The 19,644-nt window shown below is 42.6% G+C and overlaps 1 protein-coding gene and 1 long non-coding RNA gene across 5 annotated transcripts in view; one reads left to right on the forward strand and one right to left on the reverse strand.

Annotated features, from left to right (window-relative positions):
• Positions 1-19,644, reverse strand: part of ntm (neurotrimin) — a 577,382-nt gene that overhangs the window by 27,175 nt on the left and 530,563 nt on the right. The window lies entirely within an intron of this gene.
• LOC120442313 overlaps positions 7,674-19,644 on the forward strand; it is a 34,337-nt gene continuing 22,366 nt past the window's right edge. Inside the window, exon 1 of the long non-coding RNA XR_005614666.1 lies at positions 7,674-7,737. This is a non-coding gene — a long non-coding RNA (uncharacterized LOC120442313). The remainder of the gene's footprint in view (positions 7,738-19,644) is intronic.

Genomic DNA, 19,644 nt, shown 5'->3' on the forward strand with positions numbered 1-19,644 from the left:
GACTAAAAAACAAAAAAAATAAATCTTAGCCTCTGATCCATCAATTTTAGTTCATTCTTTTGCTCTCTTTGTTTTTGCTCTTATTTTTTTCCAAGTACCTAAACGTAACACAAGTGAATATGGATTGTCAGATTAATCAGCCATGAAAGAAATAATGATTGCAAATTAAAAATGTTCATTATTGTTTCCCAAAGGACTTTGAATGTTATCAGCCAATTAAAATGACATTTTTAGTTTTAAGAACTCCCATAGATATCACCAGCAGGTGCTCACCTATTACTAATCATAGTCCAAGAGGTCTGTTATAAAGCTTATAAAACGTCTTAGGTGGTGTCTACTCCCTCTGACTTGAGTCTCAAGGGGTGTAAAAGTAAAGTTACTTATGTCACTTCCAGCCTTTTTATGGGAAATTCTGTTGCTGTTTCAAAATGGAAACAAGAAGCTCAACAACCATTAAAACGTCTATTGATTCCTATAGGAATTCTATTTTGAGTTGTGGCATTTTAATGGAATTCAAAACAGTTCTAGTGATCTGAACAATGGATAAATAAACAAAGTTAATTATTAAATTGGGTTTTCTGCATTTTACTTATTAGTTTCATTAATCTATGTATTTAGAATAGTTATGGAATTTATTATCACCTATTTCTGTATCTGTTTTGGTGAACTTATTGTGAACATCTCAAGTGTGCTTCTTGAAAGTAAGGAGGAGACAATGTGTGTGAGCGTGCGTGTATGGGTGCATGTGTGTGTGTGTAAAAGGTAATGGTAAATGGAATCTGTTTTTTTACTCTACCTGAGTACTTTTTCTATGTATGTGCTTTTTATCTAACATTGAAGAAGAAGAAAAGAATAGCCCTTTATGGTCATTGTACATGTAAAACAAAATTGTGGCTGCGCCACAGCAACTGTTCATGTATAAAATATAACTAGTAAGACAGCAGGAATAGATAATAAACATGAGAAATATATAAACACATGAGGGATATATGCAAACAGGTGGAATACATACAATACAAGAGGAATACAAATAAAACAAGAGGAAGGCACGCAATACCAAAGGCACACATAGAAGATCAGGTTGAAATAACTTCTATCATTATTATAGCTATGTCGCGGGGCATGGACTGCGGCGCGGTTGTGAAGGAGGCGGACACACCTGGACGGCATCCACAATCATGCCTGGCCGGCTTAAAGTCTTAACTGGGTCCTGTCTGTCTGTTGTTGTTGTTATTGTTGTTGTTGTTGGAGTATGTGGCTGTGAGCTAAAAAGCTGCAGCCAGCGTGTAAACAAGCAACCATGAAAACGTATTGAAAAGCATTAACGAGTGGTCAGGTCTGTGGTGGATTGCTTAGAGTGGTTTACCGATCCAGTACCGGGCCAGCCAGGGTGGGAGCTGACCCAAATGGTGGTCATGTGGAGGGAGCAGGTGGCGATGTCTCACCGAAAGCGGGAAGAACTGCAGGACCAGATCGAGCGCCGTACGCAGACAATCGAGTGGTTGGCAGCTCAGATCGGGTCCTGGCCAACACCATCGCCACCCCCACTGGTGTCCCCCAACTGTGTGGGAGCGGCTGAGGTCCGGACTGCTCCGATGCCCGTGCCACTTCCTAGGGTGAGGCCAGCAAGGGCACAGTCTACCTTTGCACCAATGACTGTAGAAAACCGCACCCGCTGCTCCCACCCTCGTTCACCTGTCTTTCATTTAAGTATAAACTGTATAACTATAAACTGTATAAGTATAAACTACCTAGTCCTCAGATGAACTGGTAAAATTGCTCATACATTTGTGTCATCATGTTCAGATTAATGTAGTGCCCTTTTTCATGGCTCCAAGCTACAGAAAATGCTGCAGTAACACATTGTAGCAAGCGAGCTCAAGTCACTTCTATTTGGTACACATTACATACACAAAAATGCAGTTAAAAACAATTTTGTCTCAACACGTTTTCTCTTATTTTATTGAGTCATATTGTGCCTTATATTGGCTATCATGGCACTTAATTTTCTGATTTATTTTACTCTTTTTTTGTGTACAGCGCTTTGTAACTGTAGTCTGTGAAAAGTTCTTAATAAAAAAACTCTAATTACTTACTTTGTATTACTGATTTAAAAACTTTTTTTTCAATCTCCAGTTTAAGCAAATGTCACTTACTGAGCAACATTTTATTATTCTTTCTCTCTGCAAAATAGAACAGCTGTAGACACATCTTGTGATGAACAACAGAAGCAGTTTGTGTTTTTTTAATTTGTTTTAAGAAAATCCCACAGTAATAAAAATTAATTAATTAATTTAAAAAAAAAATAAGTAACTCCCACTCAATAACAAAAAACTCTCTTCTGTAAGTGCTAGAAAAGGTGGAGTTGACACACCAAAAACACATTTACACAAATTTACTTTATCATTTATTTATTCTATTTTTCTTGTCCTAAGGAAAATATTGACAAGTGTCCTACAGATGAAACAGGTAGCAAACTGACATGTCATATGTAACATCAGCAACAGGTTGTCAAGTGCTATTCTTCTGATAAATAATTAGCCTTAATTTTTGTGCATTTGTGAAGACATGCATGTGATCTTTCCAGTATTCAATTTCCAATATCCATATCCCTTCAAAGACAAACAAAACCAGGCAGTGATATAATTTATGTTGTGAAGACACCTCCATCACCAGACTCCAGACATTATAACCCAGAGCAGTGGTGAAAACCCAAAATGACATCATCGTGAAGGCTCAGGAAAGTCCTGAGGAGTCAGATGAATGGTTATAACAAGATCCAGGCAATCAACATCTATGCCCTGCCAGTTATCACATACCCTGTTGGGATAATCAGCTGGCCAAAGAAGGAGATGGAAGCCACTGACAAGAAGACAAGGACACTCGTTACCAAACATGGAGGGTTCCACCCCAGATTCAGCATCCTGGAGCACGCAAAGAAATTCCAGCACATAACAGAAAAATCCAAGATGCTAGCAGGCAGGGAATACATGTTATGTCAGAGTATGGCCAGGAAGCCCTGAGGGAAAAATGGGATACACCCCCTAGGATGGTTGAGAATGACGAAGCTAAGATCCCGTGGGACTTCCAGATACAGACAGACAAACTGATGGTGGCTAACCAACTGGACAGTGGAGGACAGGCAGAGGAAGACGGCTAACGTGATAGATGTAACTATACCAAATAATACCAACATAAGGAAAAAAGAACATGAGAAGCTTGTGAAAGACCGGAGCTCAAGAAGTTGTGGAGGTTGAAGGAAACAGCAAACCCTGTGGTACCGTATTTTCTGCACTATAAGGCGCAGTTAAAATCCTTTAATTTTCTCAAAAATCAACAGTGCGCCTTATAATCCGGTGTGCCTTATGTATGAATTCTGGTTGTGCTCAAACCGATTTAATGTTGTACACTGTTGAGCTCGAACAGTTTTCTTCTTCTTCGGCCATGTTCTCTTAATAATGCACACACTTGGTTGGTTGATTACTTTTCCTGTTTCTTTTATTGTCAGCAACACAGGAGGGAAAACCATACATTCATTTTAGCAGTTCGCGCTTCACAACATAAGGAACAGGAAGTGAAGTCACCTATAATCACCAAAATAAAATCATTTCCAAAATAAAATGACAATCAGAAAACGTCTTTTACAACATAAGATAAATTAATATATTTACTCATGAGAACACAAATCTAACACCCCCCCCCCTTGTTCTCATGCTGTTAACCCATAGCATCTTATGCATTTCCAAAGAACCATTTTTGAAACTTTCTGAGTCTCACTCTTGTAACTGGTTTTGTTAGTATGTCTGCAGCCATTTCTTCTGATGGACAGTGTTCAATGCGGATTTTCCCTTCATTTACCGCTTCACGAATGAAGTGATATTTCACATCAATATGCTTCGACCTCTGTCTGTTCACTGGATTTTTACTCAAAGCAATGGCCCCTTGGTTGTCCCCAAACAGTTTAGTACATGTGTACCTTTTTCTGTCCATGCCGTTTAACAGTTGGGTTAAGTACATGCTTTCCTGAGTAGTGGTTGCAAGACCAATGTATTCAGCTTCACATGTTGAGAGTGCCACTGTAGGCTGTTTCTTTGTTTTCCAAGATATTACTGGTCCCTCTTTAGTAAGTGCGAAACAGTAGCCTGTTGTACTGCGTCTGTCTTTTACAGAGGATGCCCAGTCAGAGTCACTGTAAGCAATTAGATCTAGATCCTCACTGCTTTTCTTAAAGATCAGTTCAAAGTCATTTGTGCCTTTTAGGTATCTGAGGACTTGTTTTGCCGTTACTAAGTCCTCTCTCGTGGGTTGAGCTAGTGTTTGAGATAGTCTGTTAACAACCCAGCTTATATCTGGTCTCATACACGTAATGGCATAGACTGCCCACTATTTCTCTGTACTCTCTTGAGTTAACTGTCTCATTTGCATCACTTCCTCCACATGTAGTAGTGTCCGTTTTTAGTTCACACAGTGTGGATCTGGTTTTGCATTCTGACATCCCAAAGCGTTCCAACATTCTTTGAATGTACCTCTTCTGATTCATCCTGATTTCACTCTCTTTTTGTATAAACTGTATCCCAAGAAAACTGGATATTTTCCCCAGGTCTTTCATGTTAAACTTTGACCTCATTGTTTCTTTGAATGTGTTTAACAAGTTAGTATTGCTAGCCGCAATGATCAAGTCATGTTCAGTGTCCTTCCTGTATACACAGTGATCAGAAAGGTTTCTTTCAAAGTCATTTTGTTCAAGGTAGTCATTCAAGAGTTTGTAAAAGTTTCTACCTGATTGTTTTAACCCGTAAAGGGATTTCTTTAATTTGTACACCAAATTTTCTCCTGACTCTGTTTGCTCAAACCTTCTGGTTGGTCCATGTATATTTCTTCCTCAATGGGAGCATGCAAATATGCAGTTTTAACATCCATCTGGTGGATAATAAGATCGTTCTGGACTGATATTTGCATTAGGGTTCGCACAGATGTCATGTTTGCTGTTGGTGCAAATGTCTCTTGGTAGTCTATTCCTTGTGTTTGGTTGTAACCTTTTGCTACAAACCTGGCTTTGAATATTTGTCCTTGTTCATTTTCTTTGAGGGCGTAGACCCATTTTCCTCCAATGGTATTTCTACCAGTAGGTAAAGTAGTCAGTTCCAATGTGTCATTCTCTTTCAGAGAGTTGATTTCTTCTGCCATTGCCTGTTTCCACCTTGGTGCCTCTGGTGACATCAGCGCCTCTTTATAGGTTTGGGGGATTCCACAGGTTGCTCTGTAACAATAATCAACACTTACAGAAATTACGTTAGCTAACTCTTTGCAGTTAGATGTGTAATCCTCTAAATATTTAGGAGGTTTCCTTTCTCTGTTAGGATAGCGTTCAGTTTGGTTTTGCTCATCACCCTCATTTCTTTCAATGTTCATTTGTGTTGGTTTCCTCTTCTCTAGGAGGTCTGTTCTCTGCTGCATTTTCATTTTGTTGTTCTGTACTTTCTTTTGAAGGCACTACATGCTCATAAGTCTGAATTTCTGTGTCATATTCATCAGTCTGTGTTTGTTGTTCAACGGTGTTCTCCTTGATAAATCTCACGAGTCTGTGTTTTGACACTTTTCCTGTGTGGGGGTTATAAACCTTGAAGACCACCTGTGCTCCATAGGCTCCATAGGTTGTAACTGCCTTCACTGAAAATATGCTCTGAGGGTAGGATGGGATGAACAGAGCATCTCTCAGTGTGATGGTGGTACAGTGTCCTTGTATTTCCCGTAGAGAGACGCTGGCATCTCCCCTCTTGAGTGCGACGTTATTTGTCCTGGATCCATCAGCAAGCTCCATGTACTGTTTCTCAGGATCAAAAGTCTCATCAAACTTTATGAACTTGTTCTTCTCCGTAATGATGTGTGAAATAGCACCACAGTCCACCATTAGTCCTTCTCTTATTATGTCAGTAGGCAGAAGTCTTTGCCTAACTTTAAATACAAAAGTCTGCTCTTCTTTCTTGTCCTCTTGTTTTTCTACAGTTAGTTTCGCATCATCTCTGTACTTGGTTTTTCTTCTACATGTCTCATCACTGTGTGTCGAGCTTCTATGGTAGCTACACCACTTAGGTGTTCCCTTTTGGCGACAATCTTTTACAAAATGTCCTCGGTTTCCGCATCCATGACAGGTGATTGATGTTAAATCAACCTTCATCACATTATCCGCTTTTACTTTGTTGTCGAATTTCTCGGTTTCCTCGTAACTTCGTAGGTTGCTTTTGAACTGTGTGAATGTTAAATCTTCACTGCTTTGAGTTGTGTGAATAGCAAATGGCTTGTAAACTTCAGGAAGCCCCTTTAAAATCATAGTGATAATAAGTCCATCACTGATGACTTCTTTTGCATTTCTTAGGGAGGTCACTGCTTTTTCAGCTCGGATAATATAATCTGTCACTGTCTCATCTGGTTTCTTCTGTAAAGACGTCAGCTCTGTGTACAGTGCGATGATTCTGGGCTTGCCTTTACTATCGTAGTGGTCACGTACTATTTTTAAAGCTTTTCTTCCGTCGTCAGTCGCATCTCTCATTACCAGTGAAAGGCTTTTATCATGAAGAAACTGAATCAGTTCAGCGTAGCATTCAGCATTCTTCTCTGCATCTGGGTTAGTGGCTGATAATATAGTGTCCTTTAGACCAATGATCCGCATGTGGCCAAGAAACTTTGCCTCCCAAAGTTCGTAACTGTTTTCGTCTCCGTTGAACACTAACCTCTGCCATCTTCCTCCTGTTGTGTCACGCCTGGGCCCATAACCTGTTGTGCTCGAAGAGTTTTCTTCTTCTTCGGCCATGTTCTCTTAATAATGCACACACTTGGTTGGTTGATTACTTTTCCCGTTTCTTTTATTGTCAGCAACACAGGAGGGAAAACCATACATTCATTTTAGCAGTTCGTGCGTCACAACATAAGGAACAGGAAGTGAAGTCATCTATAATCACCAAAATAAAATCATTTCCAAAATAAAATGACAATCAGAAAACGTCTTTTACAACATAAGATAAATTAATATATTTACTCATGAGAACACAAATCTAACATACACGGCAAAAAATGTTTTAGTACGACTTTGGTAAGCTACAAAGCTGCACTGCTTGATGGATTGTTGGAGCATTGTGGCTACTGTAGTCAGGAGCCTCACAGAGTAATCTGGGTCCAAAACGTACAGCTCTGCTGTCATTTTCAACATAAATGAAGACAGAAAACTAAACAGCAGTGACTTTTGTAGGATTATTGAAGTTGTGCTAGCTAGTATATACTGATGTGCTATGTGATTGCTAGCGACACAGCTGTGTTAGCACCAGTGATGGGAATAACGGCGTTACAAGTAACAGCGTTACTTTTTTCAGTAACGAGTAATCTAACTAACTACTACTACTAACTACTACTACTACTACTACTAACTAACTAACTAACTACTACTACTAACTACTAACTACTATTCCTATCGTTACAACGGCGTTACAGTTACTAACAAGGAAACGCGGTCCGTTACTATTTTTCAACAAACAGACGGTTGAAGCTGTGTTCAGCTTACTGCATCTTATATCAGTTGCACGGAAGTAGCTGTAAGTAATCTGGACGCTACAGCTTTAAGCAGCTGCGCGCTCCGGCACGGACGGTAATCACGATCACTGTCTAGCACAACACCTGGAGCTAAGGAGGCAAAACAATCGCATGAGTGCTGCTGTTTGACTGAGGAAGAATAAAGTAGTCGTGGTAAGTCAATCACATGACCACTTAAAGACAAAGCAACAAGGTGCCAGTTTTTAAATTGTGTTGATAGGCCACGTAAAACCAGAGTCATGATAAACAATATATACGTGGCGTTTTTTCCTCAATTTTTTTCCTCACGTTAGCGCTAGCAAGCACTCTCTGCTTATGAGCAAAAAAACAAAACAAAAAAAAGTTTTAGGAGTGAAGGCGAGAGAAAGAGAGAGAGAGAAAGAGAGAGGGAGAGAGAGAAATTGAAAGAGAGAGAGCAGGAAAAGAGAGAGAGAGCGAGTTTTGAGATGTGAGATTTGTGATGTTTACTGTGTTTGGAGTGTGTAGTTAATGTGTTGTCTTGTGTAGTTAGTGTGTAGTGTTGTGGATAGTTTTGTGTTGTGTGTCAGAACAATGAGGCGACTGCTGTCTCCAGGTAGAAACAGGAGTGATACACCTGCTGCTGTCAGACCTGCAGGTATCAGGCTGTGATGTTCTCCTTTATAGTGGACAGAAATGATTTTTTTGGAGTGGCACAAATAATTTGTGTGGCATCTTATTGAAGAACAGCTGATTGTTCTGTAAATAGTTTGAAATGGTTATTTAAAAAAAGGGTAAAAGGTAAATGGATGCAAATAACTTTGTTGTTTGCAAAACTTGTGCATAGGATTTTAAAATTGACAATTAATATTTGCATTTGAAGTTATGAAATATGATTCATTAAACATGTTTATGGTTGTTACAGTAAAAATATAACTTTTTCTACTGTGATTTTATGTTTTTTGTCTGATTTTAGATCAATTCTGGTTATACAGTATGACAAAATGAGAACATAACTGTAAATTCAGGCATGTGAGGTTGCGCTAAAAAGAATGATACCAAACAAGGCAAAGTAAATAGATTTTAAAGGTAAAATGTGGAGAGAAAATCAAGAGTAGTAAAAAAATGGCCAATTATACCCTGGACGCCAGAGGGTTAAACGTTCTTTGTTTTTTTTTAAAGTAATGCAATAGTTACTTTTCCAAGTAATTAATTACTTTTAGAATATTGTAACTCAGTTACTAACTCAGTTACTTTTTTGTAGAAGTAACTAGTAACTATAATTGAATTACTATTTCAAAGTAACTTGCCCAACACTGGTTAGCACAGCATAAACATAGTGAAGCTGGAGGATGAATGCTAACTTTTTTCCACTCGATAAAAGTTCATGCGAGGGTTCCCAATGGTTAGGGACAAATGCAATCACATGGCAGGATGCTGTAAACAGACCAAACTTCAGTTAGGACAACAACTGAGATAATCCAGCCAAGGTTAGTCATTACTGCAACAACAGGAATAGAGCAGCTCTGAGAGAATTCAACAATAATGAGTCAATGGTACGGAAGTACCATTGATTCTAATTCTAAATTCTAATACCGGTTTATTTGGCACCATTAATGATAGTTACGCTCGCACCGTCTGTTCCTTTTCTTAAATGAAGAGTGTGAAAGTTTCAATATTTCTTGTCGAAAAAAAAATCAGTACTGTGAGAAACATTTCTCTATCATCTTCACTGTGTGTACCTGTTTCGTTGCTTGAGCTAGTCAAATTAGTTGACACAGTAAAAGCATCCTCTTGACATTTTACCTGGATCTGTGTTCAAAAATCTTTTTCACTTTATTTGCCCCCGTTGGCTCAGTATAATCAGTGCTTCACTAGTTTCTGGTTAAGTCCCTACTCATTTTAACAATAGTCAGCATTTAACTGGGTTCATTGAACCTTCATTGAACTAGTACCGGCTGGCTGTACCTTTTTTAATGTTCTGAGAACTTCTAGTCCGAGAGCTTCTGGTCGCAGAGGAGGGCTAGCTGCTGTTTTTAAGGTTCATTTGGACCTAAAGTAGCTATTCCCACCGTCTCACTACACCAGTTTTGAACTCTGTTTGAGTGAACTCGGCTGCTCGCCTTCACTGTTGTGCGTGATTATTTATCGGCCCCCGAAATATAACAAGGAGTTCTTATCTGAGTTCTCAGAATTCCTTGCTGACTGTGCATCTCGGTATGACCAGATGCTCCTGCTTGGTGATTTTAACCCCCTGGGGTGGACGGATGCGCCGGCGCGTCAAAATCACATGACCAATGGGTGGCTGTAGCTCAGGTGGTAGAGCAGGTCATCTACTGATCGGAAGGTTGGTGGTTCGATTCCTGGCTTCCCCTAGTCTGCATGCCAAATATCCTTGGGCAATATACTAGCCCCAAATTGCTCTCCGATGCATCCATCGGAGTATGAGTGTGTGTGAATGTTTCTTAGAAAGCACCTACAAAAATGTGCTTCGGTGAATGCACAAGTTGTGTAAAGCGCTTTGAGTGCTCAGAAGAGTATAAAAGCGCTATATAAAAACCAATCCATTTACCAAGATGACACAGCTACAAGATGTAGCGAGTCTCCATTTCAACTTGGGTCGAAAGTGCAGACTTGAAACTATATACGAGTTTTTTAAATTGTGTCAATAGGCCACGTAAAACCAGAGCTATGATAAAAAATACAATCAATGTTTTCTTCTGAACAAAACAGTGGTGTTTACAGCGGGAAGAAACGGTAAAAACTGTGTTTTCTAAGGACAGCACTAGCAAACACTCTCTTCTTGCGAGTGAAAAAAGAAAAAGAAAAAACACCCCTTCCCTATTGGTGTTAAAGTGTACCATGTCAAGCAATCAAAAAATGATATGGCAACATGTGTCACTTGGTTGTTTAGGGAGAAGGGGAAGTTTTAGGAGTGACACCCGTGAGAGAAAGCGGGCGAGCGCGAGAGCGAGTTTTCACATGTGAGACATTAGTGATGTTTAGCATGTTTAGAGGCTATAGTTAGTGTGTAGTTAGTGTGTTGTGTAGTCATTGTTTGTGTGTCAGTTATACTAGTGAATGTCACATTTGCTCCAAAAAAGCCACCAAAGGCAGATTCCAGTGTAAACGCTATCCCCACATGGAAAACAGGACTGATCCACCTCCTGCTGTCAGACCTGCAGGGTTTAGGCCTGTGGTGTTCTCCTCTGTCTTATAGTGGACACAAACAATTTTTTTGGAGTGGCACAAATAATTTGTGTGCCTTCTTATTTGATGCAGCACACCTGATTGTTCTGAAAAGAGTTTTAAATGGTTATATAAAAAACGCCTTGGCTGCATTTTTAGGTAAATAGTACAATTTAACTTTGTTTGCAAAACTTGTGCATAATTTTTAGAAATGTATAATTTCTATTTGCATTTCAAGTTATGAAAATGATTCTTTTTTCTACTCAGATTTTACATTTTTTTGTCTGAATTTAGATCAATTGTGCTAATATAGTATGTCAAAATAAAAAAAATAACTCCAATTTCAGATATTTGAGGTTGTGCTGAAAATAATGATACCAAACAAGGCAAGATAAACAGTTTTTAAAGGTGAAATATAGAGGTAAAATCAAAAGTAGTCAAAAACGGCCAATTATACCCTGGACCCTAGGGTTAATATACATGTTTGCTGCCGGGGAAGCCCCCTGGCCAAGGACTTCCTGGACTTAGTGAACTCTTTTAATTTTGTCCTGTTAATGGTGTCACTCAAGAACATCGTCACACATTGGACATTGGTTTTATCATATGGTTATCTGTTTGCAATGTACGTGTCGAAGATGCAGTATTCTCCGACCATATGCCTATTTTATTGTATATTGCTCCTTCTAACACTTTGGCCAATCGGGGCTGTACCTGTTGGATGCTATCGTGCCCTTGACTCTGATACTGCTATACAAAGTGCTATAAAGTGCTATACAAATAAACGATGATGATGATTTTTGTTTTCCTCTTTAAATGCATTTTCCCTTGAGGTCTGTCCTAGTTATCCAATTGTCATTTCCATTTCAAAGCAAGAGGGACACATCACTATCTTAAAATTTGAGAATCATCAGCTAAAAGTGAGCAGTTTTTGACCAGTGCTTTAACTTGTTTTCATAACATCAGACTTATTTTTAAGACAAAATCTCTGAGAACACTTAAAAGTAGGTAAAAGATAAGTGTTTCAGCATCTCTTTTTAGCTGTGGTTCAAGGCCAAAGCCCACCTATGAATCTAAATAAAAGAAAAAAGTTCAGATCTATTCTGTACTTCATTCATGAGGTCTTTTCATTCAGAGTATCAAGGTTAATTCAATTCAGTTTAATTCAATTTTTAATTATGTTTTATTTACATAGTGCCAAACCACAACTACAGTTGCCTCAAGGTGCTCTATATTCTAAAGTAAAGACCCTACCATAATACAGAGAAAACAGAGAAACCCCAATAATCAGAAGACATCCTATGAGCAAGCGCTTTGACAATAGTGAGAAGGAAGAACTCCCTTTTAACAGCACGAAATCTCCAGCAGAACCAGGCTGGGGGAGAGACAGCCATCTATTGTGACCAGTTGGGGGTGAGGGGAGGAAGAACGGACAAAGAAAACTGTGGAAGAGAGCCAGAAATTAATGATAATTAATGATTAAATGCAGAGTGCTGTATAAATGCATAGTAAGTGAAAAAAAGACCCACCAAAAACCCATAACGTCACTGTTCATTTGCTATCTCATCAAAGGTGGGAGGAATCTTGGAATGGGTTGGTCACTGTAATCACCCTTCAGGATGCTAAGCTGACCAACCAAGGAGACACCTGTCACACCCAACGCCCGCCCCCAAAGAAGGGGCTAACCGTCACATTATTTAAGTAGAATATATAAAATATGGACCTCAGTTGAAACCAGCATGGGATGGCTCCTTAGATGGGAACATCCAAATATGCACATACCTGCAGATTTGTGTCCACAATTCAGTGGGCTAGACTAGATTTTTTTTTACAAAGGTCTGCCCCAAAACCCTAGAGTTGAAACAAACAGATGATCAGTGTGGTCCAACTGTGCAAATGTGCTCTGCCAAAGTTCAGAGAGTTCACAGCATAGCCTGGTGTGAAAGTGGATTCACAGCTTGACAGACTGAGACAGGAATTTAGATAAAACCTTTGGCAAAAATTGAGTCCTAGTACATATTACAGGAAACCACTTTTGAGGTAAAGTCACTTGAAAATGCTTAAAGGGGGTGGGGATACAAAAGTGCACCAAGGACAACAGCCAAGTCTGATGGGGGTCCAAAGGTCCAGTCCTGTGAATTGTAAGTCTCTAGAAACCTTGCAGGGTAATGTCAGATTACCCTTATTCCTTCTAGGACTACGACTGCAAGATTTTCTGAGTTGTACCTGTATGAGGATTGGTCTGGCAAGTAATGGTATAAGTTGATAGCACTTGTGGAGTTCTGGGTTTTGACAACCCTAAATGCATGTCTTTCAATCTGAAACCCAGAGGGTTTAGTCTGGATTCAACTCAGTTGTTGCAGTAGGCCCAGGATGGTCACAGAAATGTACTGCTGAAGAGCAATCAACAAAATCAGCTTTATTTCTTCTGAATCCATCAGAAAAGGGTCATTGGAGAGTGAATGGACCAAAAATGTACCACTCATGGCACCAGGAGAGTCTGGGGCTATGAGTGCACTATGGTATCGAGGGCCACAGTAGATTGTTGGCTATAGTATCAACTTTCTGGACACAGACGTTGACCCCCAGCCTTCCAAAAACACACTGAATCTACTCGATCACCTGAGAAAGCTTCCACTCTCCAGTATAAATAGGCACAAAATAGGCACAAACTCAGGGCTTAAACATTTTTTAGGATTTCAAGTTTCAAATTTTATTGTTGTCATATACAGGTAATAATGACAGATAACTACTGGCAATGAAATATAATGCACAGAGCCCCCTCAATACTGTATATAAAGAAACAAATATTGCAGTGTTTGTTTTTGTTTTGTTTTGTTTTGGTGTAACCTAATCAAAACTCGACATGAGATGCTTTGACGTGACCTTAAACAGGCCGGTGTGGTTGAACTAAAATAATTTTGCAAATAATACTGGGCCAAAATTTCTCCATAGTGATGTGAAGGACTCACTGTTTGATTGCAAGAACTGCAATCAAACATTTGCAATCAATACAACCAGCACAACCAATTACTAAATTTAGGGGGCAATTACTTTTTACACAGAGCCAAGTAGGTGTGGATATCTTTTTCAGATTAAGTCAATACATCACAGATGTATTACTGACTGAAATTATGTGGCGAAAAACATACAATAGGTAAATGAAATCATCATTTAAAAACTGCATTTTGTATTTACTTGGGTTAACTTCATTTAATATTGAAAATGTGTTTGTGTGACAAATATGCAAAAAATTAAGAAATCAAGAAGGACACTGTATCTCTACATCATGACATGGTCCCACGGAGTATGTTAGCTCACAGCACAGCAAGGGGATTCACAGCTGATACTAAAGAAGAACAGAGAAAGAAAAGCCAGGAAAACAACAATCCTCGGAGGCCTTACAGAGAAACACCCAACGATGAAAAGATAAGTGGACTAATTACAAATCAACATATGCTGTACCTGACTCAGGTAGAGATCAAATCATCAGTGATTTCACACCAGTACAGGTGCTTTATAAGTAGGGCATGACCGCACAAGCTGGTATTTTAAAGAAGTATCCACATATTCTAACTAACGGGAGGATGAAACACGTATCTACGGTATATGAAATTTATGGCAAGATAGTTTTGATACGATAGAGAGTAAAAAGCAACTCCCAAAAAATGTTATTAGTTTTAGGGTAAGATAAGAATGTGGTGGTAAATTTAATGTCCACTAAAGTAATCAAAACAAACTTTGGCCTCAATTTCAGATAAATCATGTACATTTTCCATTATTGCTCCACACACTGCGCCAAGTAAACTACCAAACAGTTGTAATAAAATGCTTTATCCACCATTTTCAAAAGAAGTGTGTGCTAATGGAATAATGCTATCTTTTATAATACCGTATTTTTTGGATTATAAGGCACACTTAAAATCCTTTAATTATCTCAAAATCATGAGTGCATCTTATGTGTGCCTTATGTATTAATTCTTGAACCCATTTTATGTGGTACACGACACTGAAAAATCTGTCAAAAAATGTTTTAGTACGACTTTGGTAAGCTACAAAGCCGCACTGCTTGATGGATTGTTGGAGCATTACGGCTACTGTAGTCAGGAGCCTCGCGGAGTAATCTGGGTCCAAAACTCCATCCCCTTCATGTCCCAAAGTCAAACGAATACTGCGGCATCACTGAGAGTTAAAAACTGTCTAAACAGGGAATTTATTAAATTTAACAGAGTTAGAAGTTAGCAGGAAATTAGCTCGCTAGTTTCCACCTAAACATAATATACCATGTTCTGACTGAGAGATTTCTGAAAAAATTAAAAGATAAGCTCTCCTATTTAGTGAGACAGCAGTTAGCATAACATAAACACAGTGAAGCTGGAGAATGAATGCTAACTTTTTTCCACTCGATAAAAGTTAATGCAAGGGTTCCCGATGGTTAGGAACAAATGCAATCCCATGGCAGGACGCTGTAGACGGACCAAACTTCAGTCAGGAGAACAACTGAGATAATCCATCCATAATACGAGGTTAGTCATTAATACACTGCAACAACAGGGAAGAGAGCAGCTGTTCAATTCAACATTAATGAATCAATGGTACGGAAGTGGGGGAAGCAAGAAGAGCGAATTGAGTAAAGTTTGAGTTATCTGAGTGGTTTTTTCGCTTAATGCACCTTATAATCCGGTGCCCCTTATGTATGAAAACAAACCCGTCCATCGACAGTGCGCCCGACAAGGTCGACCCTTTGCTGAGTAAATAGATTCACAATCTGTGTAGCACTTAGTCTGGCAAAGAAAATGTTTCACCCACACACATTAAAGTTTTGTGTAGGAATTATAAGTGATTCCTTTTAATTCATGTAGAGAGTCCAAAGTGTTCCCCATGGTAATAGAAGCATTAGCAGCCTGAAACGAGAACCCTAAAACTCTAAGAATGAGGATACAAGCTGAACATGATGACAACAGACACAGACCGTCAGAATAAAACAGGAAATCCAGAAAACGAACAGGGCACGAGGGGAGGACACAGAATACCAAAATCAGAATAACTAGAACAGAGGAAAATAATCATAAAACACACAACGCTGGGTCAACGACCCAGGACCATGACAGCACCCCCCCTCCAAGGGCTGGCTCCAGACAGCCCAAAACAAAAACAGACGACCACCCCAGGGCGGGCGGCGGGGGCCCAGGACGGAGGGACTAACACCAAACAAAAGAAGCCCCAGCGAGTTACAGGAACTGTCCAAAATACAAACACACATGCTGGAGTCCTCGAACAGGGTCCCAAAACACAGTTCAGGAGGCCGGCCCGGAGGCTGACAACTCAGGAGTCTGAAACAGTTCACCTCCGGAGGCCGCCACGTTGGCGACAAAATCAAAAGCCAACCGCGCGGAAGGCAGCGGTGGCGAAGTGGAAACAGTTCAGGGGGCCGTCCGTGCACACGGCAACGGGCAAACAGTTCAGGGGGCCGACCGTGCACACGGCAACGGCGGCGACGGGCAAACAGTTCAGGGGGCCGACCGTGCACACGGCAACGGCGGCGACGGGCAAACAGTTCAGGTGGCCGACCGTGCACACGGCAACGGCGGTGGCAGAGCAGGTCCGGAGGTTGGCCACGAAGCCAGCGGTGGCGGCGAGTTCTTTCAGGAGGCCGCCCTCGACGGCCATGATGCCAGCTTAGAGGCCTGGAAAGCGGCCAACAAGGATGAGGTGGCACAGGGCGAGCTGGCTCTGACGGCAGTGTTGACGAGGCTGAGGCTGACCCGGAGGCTGCAGCCGGAGCTGGACCAGGCGAGGCAGGAACAGATGCTGAGGCCGGACCAGGCGGCGAGGATGAAGGCGCGGAGGCTGCAGCTGGCGAGGATGAAGGCGCGGAGGCTGCAGCTGGCGAGGATGAAGCCGGAGCTGGACCAGGCGAGGATGAAGCCGGAGCTGGACCAGGCGAGGATGAAGCCGGAGCTGGACCAGACGACGGCGTGGGTGAAGCTGATGAGGATGAAGCTGCTGCTGGAACAGCTGGTGGCTGGACAGGCTCCTCGGGCCCCCCAGCAGACGAGGAAGGAGGCTGGACGGGCTCCTCGGGCCCCCCAGCTGACAACGAAGGAGGCTGGAGCGGTCCCTCGGACCCTCCAGCTGACGAGTCAGGAGGCTGGACGGGCTCCTCAGGCCCTCCAGCTGACGAGTCAGGAGGCTGGACGGGCTCCTCGGGCCCTCCAGCGGAGACAGGAGGCCGGAGCGGTCCCTCGGACCCTCCAGCTGACGAGGCAGGTTGCTGGACGGGCTCCTCGGGCCCTCCAACGGAGACAGGAGGCCGGAGCGGTCCCTCGGACCCTCCAGCTGACGAGTCAGGAGGCTGGACGGGCTCCTCGGGCCCTCCAGTGGAGACGAGAATGGGCTGGCCGGGCTCTCCAGAACCCCCAGCGGACGTGAGGACGGGCTGGCCGGGCTCTCCAGAACCCCCAGCGGAGACGAGAATGGGCTGGCCGGGCTCTCCAGAACCCCCAGCGGACGTGAGGACGGGCTGGCCGGGCTCTCCAGAACCCCCAGCGGAGACTAGAATGGGCTGGCCGGGCTCTCCAGAACCCCCAGCGGACATGGTCACAGAACCAGCGGGCACAGGGGCCCCTGGCACACATCGGGCTGATTGCAGCTGCGCGGAGCACTGGCCCTGCTCAGACAGCGACAGCTGGGTGCAGTCCTCAGCTGGGTTCTTAGCCTTCAGGGGTCCAGAGTGGGCTGAGGGCTGAAACTCAGCCTCTGGGGAGGCCCTGAAGTGCGTCACAGTCTCTGAAATGACCAGCTTTAGAGGACTGACTACAATATTGTGTGGTTTGTCTCTCTGCTTAGACCGAACAGATGAAAAACAGTTCTTTTCAGGTTGGATTGGCTTCGCTTGTTGTACAGGAGGAGTAGGTGAAGATGACGACTGAATAGGTGGCTGATCTGAGGGTGACTGAAGTAAAGGTTGGAACAACAATGGTGGCGAAGTAGGAGACTGAGCTGATGGTAAGGCAGATGATTCTTTTACCAACTGAGCTATTGACTGGGCTATGGATTCTAACATCGTTTGCAGTAAGTCTGGCTGTGGTAGTGACAGAGCTATGGGTTGTGAGGCAGAATGTGATGGAGGTGACGACTGAGCGGCTGACTGAGCGGCTAACTGAGCTTGTGGCTGCCGTGCGGCTAACTGAGCTCCTAGAGGCTGGGCAGCTAAGTGAGCTCCTGGAGGCTGGGCAGCTAAGTGAGCTCCTGGAGGCTGGGCAGCTAAGTGAGCTCCTGGAGGCTGGGCAGCTAAGTGAGCTCCTGGAGGCTGGGCAGCTAAGTGAGCTCCTGGAAACACATTCTTATAATCCAGAGTTGCAGGTGAGCCAGGGAAAACACCATAGTCCTTACTGGCGGCACAGAAAACGGCCCCAGAATAAACAGTCCTTAAATTGGAAGGTTCGTGGTTATTGTCTCTTTTACTCACCACAGCCGGCAATTCAGAAGTCTCAGGGTCCGGCTGTGGCGATGGGCGCCGGTGGCGTGAACGCCGCTTCTTCTTGGGGATAGCACCGACCGGCGGGTAATTCCACATCCGGCGGGCGGGCACGCAGATTCCCGGCGGGGGCAGAGCAAAACATTCGCCGCCCGGGCTGGGTTGGGAAGCGGTAGCGGTTGAAGGGTGAAGGTGAAGCTCGTTCAGAATGAAGTCCTGTGCGAGCGGATGAAGAGAGTCCAGTAGCCAGGGTGAGCAGAGATTAAGTGCTGTAGCCTGGCTTCTACAGCGCGTGTAATTCCTCTCCCTCATGTTCCAGCCACAGATTGACCAATCGTGAGACAGAGTCGATTACCTCCTCCCGAAACTCCTGGGAGGGCGCGGATGCTGCTAGGTCCATGTTTGGTCGGCTCGTACTGTCACGTCTGGGGCAGCAGTCGTGTTGTGGATGAATGAGGACCCAAAATGCAGACAGCCGACTGATGATATGAGTGAGCGTTTATTTACAGAGTGGCAGGGTGGCAAACAGGCAGTGAGGGATGACAAATAACTGAAGAAGACCTAAACTGGGATAAACTAAAGAGCAAACCTGAAGTCATATGAACTGGAGAATGCAGAGAGACGCAGAGATACACGGATGACGCAGATGACACAGAGAAACGCAGACTACACAGGGATACGCAGACAAACGCAGACGAGCCGACGACAGGCACAGACTGACACCCACTAAATATACACACAAACAAGGAGACCAGGTAATGACATACAGGTGGGAGCACAGCTGATTCTAATACACAAGACGACCTGAGGATACAAGCTGAACATGATGACAACAGACACAGACCGTCAGAATAAAACAGGAAATCCAGAACACGAACAGGGCACGAGGGGAGGACACAGAATACCAAAATCAGAATAACTAGAACAGAGGAAAATAATCATAAAACACACAACGCTGGGTCAACGACCCAGGACCATGACATATACAATATATACAATAAGAATAGTAGTGTACAGTAATATACAGTAGGATAGTGCAAGACATAGTATCGGATAACTCTAACGAAGTAATATACATAACTATATCCTGGTGAATAAATAACTTAACTATCAGTGCAGGCGATTCTAGAAAGTGACAAAGTATTGTGCAATAGAAGGGAGTAGCAGCGTATGATGGGGGGATGAAACAAATATTCAATAAGTACTCTTGGGTAATATTGCACGGTCTGGGAGGGAACAGAATGACATTGGTAATCGTCTCAGGAGAATCACCTACAGAGTGAGGAAGAGTTAAACAGTCTTATAGCCACCAGTACAAAGGATTTACTGTGGCGGTCAGTTCTGCATTTCGGGGCAATGAGTCTTTTGCTGCGTTTGCTCCGATGGTCCATTATGGGGGCGTGCATGGGGTGGAAGGGGTTGTCCATGATAGAAAG

The sequence above is a fragment of the Oreochromis aureus genome, linkage group 10 (assembly GCF_013358895.1).
Source record: "Oreochromis aureus strain Israel breed Guangdong linkage group 10, ZZ_aureus, whole genome shotgun sequence".
Lineage (NCBI taxonomy): Eukaryota > Metazoa > Chordata > Actinopteri > Cichliformes > Cichlidae > Oreochromis > Oreochromis aureus.